At 44.9% G+C, this 13472-nt stretch overlaps 1 pseudogene; it reads right to left on the reverse strand.

Moving 5' to 3' along the window:
• LOC132363055 (GTPase HRas-like) overlaps window positions 1-13472 on the reverse strand; it is a 36230-nt pseudogene that overhangs the window by 9654 nt on the left and 13104 nt on the right.

Below are 13472 nucleotides of genomic sequence, written 5' to 3' on the forward strand. Positions count from 1 at the left end.
GTTCCCTTATGTCCCCTGCTCTGTCCCCCCAATCACACACACACACGAGCTCAGAGCCCCCCACTCCCAACTATCCCATGAACATCCTGCACCAGAGCAGTGTGTTGGTCACAATCCATGAATCTACATGGACACATCACGATCACCCAGAGTCCAGAGTTTACCGTACGGTTAACTCCTGGTGTTGTACATTGATGGATTCTGACAAATGTATCTCACCATGAGAGTATTGTTGGAGAGGAAGAAATTTTTCTCTACCTTTCTAGGTTCCTCTGGCTGCTCTGAGAATTAAATTGACATGAGACAGATGAACAGGAGGAAATCAAACTAAGTTTAATAATACGTATGCATGTGAGAGACCCAGGAAAACTGACTCAGTCACCAAAAGTGTCTTAACTCTGCACCAGCTTTTATAAAACCCCCCAAAAGTAAGCCTTATAGGATTATTTCAACACCCAAATGGCTGTTTACAGAAGAAGTGGGGAGACTTTTCAGAGGACTGCTCCCTCATCAAGGCCACGGGTCAGAAACCCAGCTGGGAGAAATCAGAACTGCAGATGTTACACGCACCTAAACCAAGAATAGCGGGGTCCCTGCAGGGGTGATGAGAACCTCCCAAAGGCAGTTGTCCCCAAGTGGAGTCAAACCCAACCTTCGGAGCACTCTGCCTACACTGAAATCAGTCCATGCTGGACTCAAACAGTGAAAAACTCTAAAAATTCTAGCATGAATAACATCCAGAAGAGCTGGGTTCTCAGAGCAACCCTCCTTGTTGGATTTTTTTTTTTTTTAATTCAAAGGACTATGAGAATTTCAAATAAATATTTTTCATTTAATTATTTGCCGTAAAGGGTTACAGCCACCTATGAAACTTGAGGACACAGTCCACCCAAGACCGCCCTCCTTTCTGATATCAATTGCAAGGTCAGGGGGCCTCGAGACCACCGTCAGGTTTGGTAATTTGCTGGAAAGGCTCACAGAACTGACCTGAAGCTGTTATGCTCACAGTTACGGTTTATCACAGGGAAAGGATATAGATCGAAATCAGCCGAGGGAAGGAGGTGCACGGGGCAGAGTCCAGGAGAAGCACCAGGTGCACAGCCCCTAGTGCCCTCTCCCCATGGAGGCATCATTTCCTCTCCCATCATCGATGTGTGATGATGTACACAGAGTATGGCCAACCATGGATGCTCACCTGGGCCTCAGGTTCAGAGTTTCTACTGAGGCTCCATTATGTGGCCGCGATTGATTGTTTGGTAGCCCACAAGGTTGATCTTAGTCTACAGGTCCGCTGATACCGTGTGACCCAAAGCCCCCACCTTAAATCACACCGTGGGTCTTTCTGGCCCCCAGCCTAAGTCATATCATAAGACTATCCATTGATTACATGAAATTTCTAAAAATCGTTAAAAAATAAATAAATAAATAAGACTATCCATTGGACCCAAGGCCCCCAGGGAAACAAAGACACTCCTATCAGGCCTGACATCTTAGCGATTATCTCCAGGAGCTTGAGACAAAGGCCAGACCTCTTTTGGGGCAAAGTTAAACTCTTTACTACACAGGTTTCCTCCAGAAAATGGTAAACTCCATGAGGGCAGGACTAAAACTATCTTTGCTGCCTTTCAGTGCCAGGGATTTTGTTGGATTCCAAGAGTGGAGACTATTTTAAAAATTAAAAAAAAAAGCAAAAAGTTCTCTTTCAGTATTGAGGCCTTTGGCTTATTTATCAGCAAGGGTCAGGGTGTGAATGCAAGGTGATGGCATTAGGCGGTGGGGCCTTTGGGAGTGATTAGGTCAGGAGGGCGGAGCCCCCGTGAATGGAAATAGTTCCCTTGTAAAAGAGACCCCGCAGAGCTTTCTCACCTTCTTTATGCTGTGTGTGGATTGGATGAGACATCCAATCCAGAAGAGTGCCCTCACGTTGTAAATGATGCTACTGTGAACACAGGTGTAGGGGAGACCCTGCTTTCAGTTCTTTTGGGAACATGTCCTGAAGTGGATCATATGGTAGTTCTGTTTTTAACAATTCGAGGGACTGCCATGCCGATTTCCATAGTGATTGTCATCACATCTGTTTTTACTCTTATCTCCTAATTAGAGCAAGTGATACTAGCTGCCACATATGCTAATGACAGAAAATTTACTTTGCGAAAATTCAATACATGAAACAGTGAGCCCACTGAAATAAAACTAAAAATCTGCTCAAAAATCTAGGTGCAAAAGCATGTAGAGGGACTTCCCTGGTGGTCCAGTGGTTAAGAATCCGCCTTCCAATGCAGGGGACACAGGTTCGATCCCTGGTGGGGGAACTAAGATCCCACATGCCACGGGGCAGCTAAGCCCGCACACCCTAGAGCCCGTGCGCCACAACTAGAGAGCCTGCGCACCGCAACTACTAAGCCTGCGCGCTCTGGAGCCTGTGTGCCACAACTAGAGAGAAGCCCACTCACCGCAATGAAAAATCCCACATGCCGCAAATAAGACCCGACGCAGCCAAATAAATATTTAAAAAAAAGAAAAAAAAGCATATAGAGGCATACCCCCAGCTGCTCTTTTCTTGAGGTTGATTTGTAGACCCACTATGAACTTTCGAGGTGGGCTTTTTTCTTTATCTTTCTTCTTTAGTGTTTACGCTTTAAAACAAATGGCACAAACATCTCTGCTTTATCAGGCAATTAATCTGGAACAAACCTTCAACAAAGGGTACATGGGAAGGTTTTTCTGGCATCCTCTGTGGCAATTTTGCATATTCCATCTTCACAGTGGTTCCAGGAGATATTCGTGGATCTGTTGGTAGAAACACAAACTAACACAGAATTTGTAGCAGTTGCATGTCCTTGGAGCTGCTGGCAAATTAATTTCTTCACACCCTTTTTGCCAGGATAATAGCTAGAATGATTGCAGCTAATAGCACCAGGCCCAGCTGTCTCCATGGTAATATTATACCCTATCAATGTCACTTGCATAACTCCAAGAACACGGTTCACAGGATCAGTCCCAGTCATCTCCATGGTAACATTGTACCCTATCAACATCACCTTCATCCCCCCAGGAACACAGCTGCCCAGGGACCAAGGCAGACCTGGGAGAGGAAGAGATACTGGTACATTTTAAATCTCCATTTAAACTATCTCCATCTCTGTAGGTCAAGTTTACAATGTTTTAAGAGCAGAAAGGGCTCATAATGGTCTCAACTGTTTTGCAAGGTGGCATTTCAAAGCAGAGTTACATGGAGTAATGGCCTGAAATCCTACAGGTGAAGGGATCTTCCAGTGACCACATGCTGAAGTGGAGCAGCCTCCAAGCTATGGTCTCAAGAATAGAGAAAATTAGGAATCTTGGTCTTTGAAAAAGATGTACCATTATGATGGCAGGAAACCTAAATATAACCTATAGCCACTGGGACCTAATGCCTGGGATCCAGTAAGTGCCAATAATTGCTCAGTGAGTGGGTGGGATTTTCCATTTGCTGTCGTTGTGAGGTCATTGTAGAGAAAGGCTTCTCTGCAGAATGTAAGGTGCAGGATGTAAATTCATTCATTTAACTACAGATAATGACTGTCTTAGTCTGCTCAGCCTCCTAGAACAGAATACCATAGACTTAACAGTTATAATAAACAACAGAAATTTATTTCTCACAGTTCTGGAGGCTGAGAAGTCCAAGATCAAGGCTTCAGCAGGTTTGATGGCTGGTGAGAACTCACTTCCTGATTTATAGAGGGACATCTCACTGTGTCCTCACATGGTAGAAAAAGGGGGCAAGAGAGCTCCCTGAGTTCCCTTTATAAGGTCACAAGTCCCATTCCTGAAGACTCCAGCCTCATGACTTAATCACCTCCCAAACTCCCCACTTACTGTACCATCACACTGGGGGTTAGGGTTTGCACATATGAATTGGGAGGGAACAAGCATTCAGTCCATAACATTGACCGAGAGTGTGCACTACAGGCCAGGCACCAGAGAGGAAGTAGTGAACAAGGGAGACAGATCCCTGCTCCTTCAGACCTTCATCCAATGGGGGAAACGGACACAGAAAACATCACTGAATACTTGGGAGAGGGCTTCCCTGGTGGCGCAGTGGTTAAGAATCCACCTGCCAATGCAGGGGACATGGGTTCGAGCCCTGGCCCAGGAAGATCCCACATGCCGCGGAGCAACTAAGCCCGTGTGCCACAACTACTGAGGCTGTGCTCTAGAGCCCGTGAACCACAACTACTGAGCCCGCGTGCCTAGAGCTTGTGCTCCACAACAAAGAAAAGCCACCGCAATGAGAAGCCCATGCACCACAACGAAGAGGACTCCCGGCTCGCCGCAACTAGAGAAAGCCCGCAAGCAGCAACGAAGACCCAATGCAGCCAAAATAAATAAATAAATAAATTTATTAAAAAAAAAATACTTGGGAGAAAGACAAGGTAGAACAAGAGTCTAGAGAGGGATCTCAGCAGGGTGGTCAGGAGAAATCTTTTGAATAAGGTGATGTGGATCAAAGCCAAGGTGAAGGGATGGAGCCAGACAGGCATGTGGGGAAAAAAAGCTTTAAGGCTGAAGAAACAGCAAGTGCAAAGACCCTGAGGTATAACCAAGCCTGGGAAGAGCTAGGAACAGTGTGAGCAAGGAGGGCAGGAGTAGAAGATGAACCAGGAGGGGTGTACAAGACACTGTGAAGACTTTCATGGTTAACAGATAACCTATGCTGTCCTCAGAGTCACTGGAAACCATTTAGCAAGTGTTGAGGGCTGAAGGAAAGGCCATCTTGTTTCCTCCTCCAATGTGGTATGTGCTGAAAATTAGTTACCTTAAATGCCTTCTGAACAAGATGGAGAGTTCTCTGTTTTTGTATTTTATATTTGGGGGGGCGTGGTTAGGCTAAAGCACGTGGTCTCACTTAACGCACGTCATCTTACAAGGTCTCCTGTCCCCTGGCTCCTGTATCCTCTTAGGTAACTAACCAAGAAGTCCCAGGGTGATGTGCTCCACAGAGGTGAACTAATGTAGAAGTCATGGCCAGGGCAAGGAGGGGCAATGGTTAAGACCTCAGACTTCAACCAGCCTACCTGGGTCTGAATTCAGGTCCTGCCACTTGCCTATAAATTGGGAACAAGGGGACGGCAAGAGTACCTGTATGAACAAAAAGAAAATATCAGTAAAGAGATATAAAACCTAAAAAAAGCCAAAAAAGAAATTCTAGTGCAGATTTGAGTCGGTAGAAAAAGAATCAGCATAAATGAAGATAGGACAATAGTAGTTACTGAGTTTGAGTAACAGAAAGATAAAAGAGTGTGATGAAAAGTGAATGGAATCTTTTATTTTTCTAATTTTATTTTATTCTTTTTTTAAAATAAATTTATTTATTTTTGGCTGCGTTGGGTCTTTGTTGCTGTGCACGGGCTTTCTCTAGTTGCGGCGAGCAGGGACTACTCTTCGTTGCAGTGCACAGGCTTCTCATTGCAGTGGCTCCTCTTGTTGTGGAGCACGGGCTCTAGGCGTGCGGGCTTCAGTAGTTGTGGCTCACGGGCTCTAGAGCGCAGGCTCAATAGTTGTAGCGCATGGGCTTAGTTGCTCCGCGGCATGTGGGATCTTCCCGGACCAGGGCTCGAACCCGTGTCCCCTGCGTTGGCAGGCGGATTCTTAACCACTGCGCCACCAGGGAAGTCCTTATTTTATTCTTTATACTTTGTTATTGTTCTCTCCTTTTGGCTTGCCCCCCCCGTCCTTTTTTTTTCTTTTTTCTGTTGTGGTTTTATTTTACCTTGTTGCAGTTGTTTCCATTTATAGTTTTATTTTTCCTAAAATATTTTTTATCTTTCTAATTTTATTTTGTTTTTTATTCTTTGATATTGTACTGCTCCTTTTTTTCTTTCTTTCTTTCCTTTTTTTTTTTTTTTTTTTTAACTGCGCCACAAAGCTTGCCGGGTCTTATTTCCCAGGCCGGATGTCGGGCCCAAGCTCCTGTGGTGGGAGCTCCAAGTCCAAACCACTGGACTAACAGAGAACCTCAGACCCCAGGGAATATTAATCAGAGTGAGGCCTTCCGGAGGTCCTCATCTCAGCACCAAGACCCAGCTCTACCCAACTGCCTGCAAACTCCAGTGCTGGACATCTCAGGCCAAACAAGCAGTAAGAGAGGAATACAGCACCACCCATTAAAAAAAAAACAGTTCGAGCCCTGGTCGGGGAGGATCCCACATGCCGTGGAGCAACTAGGCCCGTGCTCCACAACTGCTGAGGGTGTGCCCTAGAGCCCATGAGCCACAACTAATGAAGCCTGCACGCGTAGAGCCCGTGCTCCGCAATGGGAGAGGCCACCTCAGTGAGAAGCCCGTGCACCGTGGCAAAGAGTGGCCCCCCTCGCTGCAACTAGAGAGGGTCTGCGTGCAGTAACGGGGGCACAACTCAGCCAAAAATAAATAAAAGAAAATAAATAAATTTATTAAAAAAAAAGAGAGAAAGAAGAACAGAAAAACCCCAAAGTTAGCAGAAGGAAAGAAATCATAAAGATCAGATCAGAAATAAATGAAAAAGAAATGAAAGAAACAGTAGCAAAGATCAATAAAACTAAAAGCTGGTTCTTTGAGAAGATAAACAAAATTGATAAACCATTAGCCAGACTCATCAAGAAAAAAAGGGAGAAGACAAATCAACAGAATTAGAAATGAAAAAGGAGAAGTAACAACTGACACTGCAGAAATACACAGGATCATGAGAGATTACTACAAGCAACTATATGCCAATAAAATGGACAACCTGGAAGAAATGGATAAATTCTTAGAAAAGCACAACCTTCTGAGACTGAACCAGGAAGAAATAGAAAATATAAACAGACCAATCACAAGCACTGAAATTGAAACTGTGATTAAAAATCTTCCAACAGGGGCTTCCCTGGTGGCGCAGTGGTTGAGAATCTGCCTGCTAATGCAGGTGACGCGGGTTCGAGCCCTGGTCTGGGAGGATCCCACATGCCGCGGAGCGACTGGGCCCGTGAGCCACAACTGCTGAGCCTGCGTGTCTGGAGCCTGTGCTCCGCAACAGGAGAGGCCGCGATGGTGAGAGGCCTGCGCGCCGCGATGAGGAGTGGCCCCCGCTTGCCACAACTAGAGAAAGCCCTCGCACAGAAGTGAAGACCCAACACAGCCAAAAATAAATAAATAAATAAATAAATTTAAAAAAAAAAATCTTCCAACAAACAAAAGCCCAGGACCAGATGGCTTCAAAGGTGAATTCTATCAAACATTTAGAGAAGAGCTAACACCTATCCTTCTCAAACTCTTCCAAAATATAGCAGTGGGAGGAACACTCCCAAACTCAATTCTACGAGGCCACCATCACCCTGATACCAAAACCAGACAAAGATGTGACAAACAAAGAAAACTACAGGCCAATATCTCTGATGAACATAGATGCAAAAATTCTCAATAAAATACTAGCAAACAGAATCCAGCAGCACATTAAAAGGATCATACACCATGATCAAGTGGGGTTTATCCCAAGAATGCAAGGATTCAACATACGCAAATCAATCAATGTGATACACCATATTAACAAATTGAAGGATAAAAATCATATGATAATCTAAATAGATGCAGAAAAAGCTTTTGACAAAATTCAACACCCATTTATGATAAAAACTCTCCAGAAAGTAAGCATAGAGGGAATCTACCTGAACATAATAAAGGCCATATATGACAAACGCACAGCCAACATTGTTCTCAATGGTGAAAAATTGAAACCATTTCCTCTAAGATCAGGAACAAGACAAGGTTGCCCACTCTCACCACTATTATTCAACATAGTTTTGGAAGTTTTAGCCACAGCAATCAGAGAAGAAAAAGAAATAAAAGGAATCCAAGTTGCTCCGTGGCACGTGGGATCTTCCCGGACCAGGGCTCAAACCCGTGTCCCCTGCGTTGGCAGGCAGATTCTTAACCACTGTAACACCAGGGAAGCCCTATTGAAGTATAGTTGATGTACAATATTATATGAGTTACAGGTGTACTATATAGTGATTCACAATTTTTAAAGGTTATACTCCATTTATAGTTATTATAAAATATTGGCTATATGCCTCATATTGTACAATATATCCTTGTAGCTTATTTTATACATAATAGTTTGTACCTCTTACTCCCCTACCCCTATGTTGCCCCTCCCCCCTTTCCTCTCCCCACTGGTAACCACTAGTTTGTTCTCTATAGGTGAGATGTTGTATGAGGGTCTGAGGAACCCAGGTACCACTGGAGTAGAAAGGAACTAGATTTTGTTTAAGTCCTCTTTGGGGTCAATTTATCTTTGTCCAGGTTGCTCCGGATTCACCAGAATGAACTGATATCCTTTTCCTTAAAAAGGGATGAAGGCGAGAGACTAGGAAATAAGGAATGAAAAAAGAGTTTAAAAGTTCCAGCTTCAGGAATTCCCTGGTGGTCCAGTGGTTAGGACTCCCTGCTTCCACTGCAGGGGGCACAGGTTCCATCCCTGGTCGAGGAACTAAGATCCCTAATTCCTCGAGACACCGATAAATAAATAAATAAATAATAAAAGTTCCAGCTTCACTCAAGTTTTCATGGGAACTCTTACATGGCTTTAAATGCATAATCGTCCCTCAATACGATTCAGTGTGTAATAAGTTATCATGAATTAATAATTAAAAACCTATTTGTAGGCATAAGATTCCTTATTCTGAGCCCTTGATAATACATTCTGAAAAACTCGATCAGTATTTCTGGAACAGGCACTATCTTCCCTAAAGAGCCATAACTGAGAACACAGGGCGAAGACAAGGCACGCATCACCTGCCCTGAATCCAAGCAGGGAGCCCTGCACACACCCGGGAAGGCAGCTCTGTCTGCAGCCGGCAACAGCAGCTTAACGTAATCAATAGATAGAGGAAGGGGGGTGTCCCTCGGACCAAAGATTCCAAGCCATCACCCCTTCTGCTGGGCCCCTGATTTCTCATCCAACCAGCAAGCATCCTTGGGCAAGGGGTCGCTGGCATTGCAATCATGGGAAATCAGGCTCCGGGCTACCTTTCCTCCCCCCCCCTCCCCCTCCCCCCAACAGCTAAGTTCATCTCTACAGATGGCAGATCCAGCTGACTCTTCAGTTAACTTCTTTGGGGGAGAGATTCTGGACAAGCCCCCATAAATGCTCAACAAAGTACCACCCCTTCCTCCCCCCCGTCCCGCGTCATGCATCTAGTCATGAAACCCTGGTTTTTAATCCGAAGAAAACAAGTCCAACTTAAGTTTTCCCACAAGTGGTTTCCAGATCAACCCTAGTTCAAGGCAAAGACCCGATCAACCCTAGCGCAGGGAACAGTGGGGTTAGGACAGGGGGGAAATGGCTAGTACCGTCCTGGTTAGAGAGAAGGGGGAATCTGGCGCCCTCTGGTGGTCACCACGCGCCACAACTCGTCCTGCTGTGCCGCTCCGTGGTGTCTGCCAGAACCCGCCCAGTCAGCTCTGAGGATGTCTTTCAATAGGTGAGCGGATACACACACGATGGTACATCCAGACAATGGCATATATTCAATGATAAAAATAAATGAGCCATGGTGGAGGGATGGATTGGGAGTTTGGGATAAGCAGATGCAAACTATTATGTAAAGAATGGATAAACAAGGTCCTACTGTGTAGCACAGGGAACTATATTCAATATCTTGTGATAAACCATAATGAAAAAGAATAAGAATGTATTAGAATATATATTTGTAACTGAATCACTTTGCTGTACACCAGAAACTAACACAACATTGTAAATCAACTATACTTCAATTAAAAAAAATATATATATATCTGTTGTAGCTTCATCAATTGTAACAAATGTTCCTGACTAAAGCAAAATGTTAATAATAGGGGAAACTACTGGGTGGGGGAACAGGGGCTGGCGGGGAGTCCGTGGAGACTTTCATTACTGTATGCTGTTTTTCTGTAAACCTAAAACTGAAGCCTATTAATTTTATTAAAAACAGCTTTATTGAGGTATAGTTGACATACAGTAAACTGTGTATACTTAAGGTGCACAGTTTGATTCACTGTGTCGTGTGTATATACCCATGAAGCACCTGTGAACCACACTCCCCTCTCCCTCCAGACAACCACTGATGTGCTTTCTGTCACTAAAGACGGCTGCGTTTTCTAGACTTTTAAATAGCTGGGAATCATCCACTATGTACCATTTTCTTCTGGCTTCTTTCACTCCACCACGTTATTCACAGATAGGTGGCAGCTCGGATCAGGAGTTGGTTTCTTTTCACTGCCACGTGGTATGCCACTGCGGGGACATCCTCCCCTGTGTTCATGCATTCCCTGCGAGGGGCACTCAGGTGGTGTCTGCCTGCCCTGGTCCGCTTGGACTCTCAGCTCCACCTCCTCAGCTCCCTGGGCTCTCAGGGAGAGAGCGGTGCATAGGCTCAGTAGTTGTGATGCACGGGCTTAGTTGCTCCGAAGCATGTGGTCCCCAGCACCACAGCCTGGAACTTTCTCAAGCAGCACACTCGTGCGGTCATGTGGGTCTCAGGAGCAACTGTCCCTCCAAGACATGTCCAGTGTCTTGAAAACCTTCTTTCATACATCTTGCCCAATTTGGGAGTTGTGTCAGATGGGAGAGGAAATCTGGTCCCTGTCACTCCCTTGGCTGGAGGAGAAGCTTCATCCCTCAGCTCTGGACCCTTCTCCTCACCTTCCACCTTCCATCCTGTCCACTCTACCTCTGTGTCCCCAGCTCCCTCCCTTGTTACCAAAGCATCCTCTAGTCTACTGCCAGCTCTTTAAATATTTATTTAACTTGAATTATAGAATTACATATTTAATGTAAAATACTTAGGAGATATTGGTAAGCAACAAGGATATTGGTAAGCAACAAGGATATTGGTAAGCAACAAGGAAAAAAATCCTAATTCATTCTCCCACCACAGGCAAAGGACCACTGTTAGCTGACATTTTGTTCCCATCCCCCCAGATGTGCTGTCCTTTCTGTGATGGTGTCTGACTGCTCTGATACTCTGCAGGGCAAGTATTAGATCATCCTGGTGTCTCCAGGATCTAAGATACAGTCTGGCCTGACCTGGCACAGGTGGATGGTGACTGACTCAATCCCCTGCTCTCCTTTTCACACGCTTTATTTGTTTTTTAAATAAATTTATTTATTTATTTATTTATGGCTGCGTTGGGTCTTCATTGCTGTGCGCGAGCTTTCTCTAGTTGTGGCGAGCGGGGGCTACCCTTCGTTGCGGTGTGTGGGCTTCCCATTGCGGTGGCTTCTCTTGTTGCAGAGTATGGGCTCTAGGTATGTGTGCTTCAGTAGTTGCGGTGCATAGGCTCAGTAGTTGTGACACACGGGCTTAGTTGCTCCGAAGCATGTGGGACCTTCCCAGACCAGGCCGTGTCCCCTGCATTGGCAGGCAGATTCTTTTTTTTTGGCCCCGCTGCGTGGCACGTGGGGATCTTAGTTCCCTGACCAGGGATCAAACCTGTGCCCCGCGCAGTGGAAGCGTGGAGTCTCAACAACTGGACCGCCAGGGAAGTCCCAGAAGGCGGATTCTTAACCACTGCGCCACCAGGGAAGTCCCTCACACACTTTAAATACAAGGGAGAGGGACTTCCCTGGCGGTCCAATGGTTAAGACCCTGGGCTTCCACTGTAGGGAGTGCAGGTGCAACCCATGGTTGGGGAACTAATGGTCGGGGAACTAAGATCGCATAAGCCGCACGGGGCCAAAATACACACATACATACATACATGCAAGGGAGAATCATGTCATTGCCTCCCTTCTGTGACTTGCAGAATTCAATCACTACAGTATCTTGGAGAATTTAGTGAGAGAGAAACCCAAGGCATCCTTAGCTGAACAGCAGAGAGGAGTGTTGGATTTTTCACTTAGGATGAGCCTGGGTCGTAGGGCAGGGGGATTAAAAGGTCAGTATGTGTTTAAATTACACCAGTGTTTGCAGCAAGATGGGTGGAACTAGAGATTATCATACTAAGTGAAGTAAGTCAGAAAGAGAAAGACAAATACCATATGATATCACTTATATGTGGAATCTAAAATATGACACAAATGAACCTATCTACGAAACAGAAACAGACTCACAGATGTAGAGAACAGACTTGTGGTTGCCAAAGGGGAGGGGGATGGGGTAGGGATGGATTGGGAATCTGTGATTAGCAGATGCAAACTATTATATATAGAATGGATAAACAACAAGGTCCTACTGTATAGCACGGGGAACTATATTCAATACCCTGTGATAAACCATAATGGACATATATATAAACTGAATCATTTTGCTGTACAGCATAAATTAACACAACATTGTAAATCAACTACACTTCAATAAAAAAATTAAAAATTAAAAAAAATTACACCAATTGGGTCATTTGTAGAGACGTGGATGGATCTAGAGACTGTCATACAGAGTGAAGTCAGAAAGAGAAAAACAAATATCGTATACTAACGCATATATGTGGAACCTAGAAAAATGGTACAGATGAATCGGTTTGCAGGGCAGAAATAGAGACACAAATGTAGAGAACAAACGTATGGACACCAAGGGGGGAAAGCGGCAGGGTGGGGGAGGGATGAATTGGGAGATTGGGATTGACATGTATACACTAATATGTATAAAATGGATAACTAATAAGAACCTGCTGTATAAAAAAATAAATAAAATAAAATTCAAAAAATAAAATTACACCAGTGTTTAACGCAGTGTGGAAAGATTTCCCTAAATTGCTGCATGATGTTTCAGGACCTGAGGGGTAGAAAAACCCAGTACAGTTCCCGCTTGGTATCCAGGGGGACCGGTTCCAGGACAATCCCCCCTGCCCACGACCTGGGGATACCAGAATCCATAGATGCTCAGGACCCTGATATAAAATGGCATAGTGTTTGCATATAACCTACACACATCCTGCCATAAACTTTATTTTTTTATAAATTTATTTATTTTTATTTTTATTTATTTTTGGCTGCATTGGATCTTTTTTGCTGAGTGCAGGCTTTCTCTAGTTGCGGCAAGCGGGGGCTACTCTTTGTTGCGGAGCACGGGCTCTAGGCGTGCGGGCTTCAGTAGTTGTGGCTCACGGGCTCTAGAGTGCAGGCTGAGTAGTTGTGGCACACGGGCTTAGGTGCCCCGCGGCATGTGGGATCTTCCCGGACAAGGGCTTGAACCCGTGTCCCCTGCACTGGCAGGGGGATTCTTAACCACTGCGCCACCAGGGAAGCCCTCTCCCATATACTTTAAATCATCTCTAGATTACTTACAACAGCTAATACAGTAGGAGTGCTATGTAAATAGTTGTAAATGCAATGTAAATATGTAAATTCAAGTTTTGCTTTTTGGAACTTTCTGGAATTTTTTTTCTCCTGAGTATTTTCCATCCATGGTTGGTTGCAAGGCAGGAGATAGATGGGTCCCAGGCTGGGCAGGTGGAGTTTGTCCCCTGTGGACAGACACTCCAAAATAGCAGGAGGGA

This window comes from Balaenoptera ricei, chromosome 3 (genome assembly GCF_028023285.1).
Source record: "Balaenoptera ricei isolate mBalRic1 chromosome 3, mBalRic1.hap2, whole genome shotgun sequence".
NCBI classification, from domain to species: Eukaryota; Metazoa; Chordata; class Mammalia; order Artiodactyla; family Balaenopteridae; genus Balaenoptera; species Balaenoptera ricei.